Source organism: Amphimedon queenslandica, unplaced genomic scaffold (genome assembly GCF_000090795.2).
Source record: "Amphimedon queenslandica unplaced genomic scaffold, v1.1 AMPQUscaffold_7667_Cont20384, whole genome shotgun sequence".
NCBI classification, from domain to species: domain Eukaryota; kingdom Metazoa; phylum Porifera; class Demospongiae; order Haplosclerida; family Niphatidae; genus Amphimedon; species Amphimedon queenslandica.
Genome location: NW_003552051.1, coordinates 1 through 2181, shown reverse-complemented (window position 1 = coordinate 2181; position 2181 = coordinate 1). Strand labels below are relative to the sequence as shown.

General features: G+C 35.9%; 1 long non-coding RNA gene across 1 annotated transcript; it reads right to left on the bottom strand.

The window, feature by feature from the left end:
• Positions 1-43: 43 nt before the first annotated feature.
• On the bottom strand, positions 44-2136 carry LOC109591621 (uncharacterized). The gene is made up of 3 exons (XR_002189905.1): positions 2079-2136; positions 1845-1932; positions 44-155 (listed from the first exon to the last, which is right to left on the bottom strand). It is a non-coding gene; the product is annotated as an uncharacterized LOC109591621 (long non-coding RNA).
• Between the last annotated feature and the right edge of the window lie 45 nt (positions 2137-2181).

Sequence of the window (2181 nt, the reverse complement as noted above, 5' to 3'; positions counted from 1 at the left end):
ATAATAATATTGATAATAATAATGATAATGATGATACCTTTTTGTTCGTTGTCATGTCAAAAACCAACATCTAATAGGATGGTGTGTACAGTAGACCCTTTAGCACACAAATAAGAATCAGTCTTAGCATTATGAAACCTAACGATACTACCGCCCTATAGAGAATATACTGAGTAATATACTGAGTACAACGAGACACCTACGGTGCATGGCCTCGCCCCTATAACTGCTATGGTGCATCCCCACACTGCAATAGCTGTTTGATTATTAGCATGAAGAGAGTCTGCTCAACATTAGCTTCCTGCAGTTGCACTTGCTCTTGAATACCTGCAGAAGTAGCAGCACTGCAGCACATACATGCAAGCAGCTCCAGCCCCTCCCATGCATGTAGATTGAAAGGTGTGGCATTCCATCATACTGGAATGATTGGCAGCAAGAAGACCATGTGAGAAAGAAGCTTCACTTTTTCTTTACTAATCAGCAATATATGATAAACTTGCTGACAAAAAAAGTTGCTGCCTTTGTATATTTGAGATAGTACAGGTACTTTAGTGCCTATAACCCAGCAAGTTGTTGCTCTAGCGCTGTACAAACGAGCGACCTCAACAATTTCAAGTAAGTATAACTCTTCATCAAGTAAGATTTAAAGAAATCTGTTCATATATTTGAAGGCCATGTTCTAATCTACTGAAAAATGCTACCAGCTATCTCTAAAGTGCCAACACAACGGAACTTGGCCCAACTACTCCATTTTCTTACTTTGAAACTTCTGTACCTAGCACTTGTATTTGAGCAACACAAAACAGTTAAGAAAGACTTTTCCACGTCAAAAAGAAAGATCTGGGAGTTTAAAACACGCTGTGCTAAAGTTATTGTTTATTAAAAACAAATTTCAGTTGTACAGAATGAATGAATGAATGAATGAATGACAGACACACACAACAACTACCTATACCTCGCGTAGGCGAGGCCAATGAACAATGCATAAACATAATACTAATTAATAATGAAGCACCATGGTGCGTGGACTCGCCTGCTGAGATTCACCCGAGAGATAATGTGTTACTTGTACTGCTCCCATCATTATATTATGTATATAAGCAACTTGATATTTGAAAAAAGGATAATAGATTTTGACAAAGTGCAACAATGCAATCAGCCAATTACTGCACTGATCCATAAAATAAATTATAGGTGTGGTCAGCACCTAGCAGTGCAGTGCAGATAAACATGGCACGTGGGTAGGAGAAAGAAGAAAAGCTGAAATTTATTTTAGCATCTGAAGCTCTATTCAAAGAAAGAGTAAGCACAAAAAATTGCCTAGATATTTAAAAGAGACTGAGATAGTTTGGTTGCTCTTGATTTTCCCAGTGCTGCCTGAAAATTTTTCGAAGAGGCTAAATCACAAACTTTGAGCAACTGTAACTCGCAAACAAAAAAGAGATTAGAAAATCCCCACATATTTTTTAATCTAGGTACTTTTCTCTACCTATCAATGCTAATCTTGACCAAATAGAGTGAAACACGAAGATTTGGCTAGGAAAAGTGGTCTATTCTTGAAAAATTCAGCTTTTGCTACCACGGATTGCTATGAAAATACAACGGAGTAAAATAAATTATCTTTTTCTCAAAGCTTAAAAAGAATTATAACTCAGGAGAGCTCAGTAAAAAAGATATTGACTAGGAATTAACAGGAATTTTCGTGACAGAATGACAGACAGACAGACAGACAGAATGACAACCCAACTGCTTAGTACCCGCCTACGCAAGCGTGGCGAGTCCAATAATAATTAATAATAATAATTAATAATAATAATTAATAATATTCATTAATTATTCATTACCCTGATGAGATTAGGGAGTGACTCATCACTTTTTGTTTGTAATTTAATAGAAAAAATAGAATTAGTGATGGCCATTTTCAATTCAAAACTACAAAAGTACAAAACACATTAATTATAATAAATAATAATACAACACAACCAATGACCATAAAAACTAATTAATTGATTGTAGTAATTAGGTTACTCCCCCTTTCCCTCTCCCTCCCTCCCTCTCCCTCCCTCCCTCTTCCTCACCAGTCAGTTAATGAGTTCTTAGCACAAAGGACATGATGACCTTTTCTACCGTCAAAACTACAAAAGTACAAAACATATTAATTATAATAAATAATAATACAAC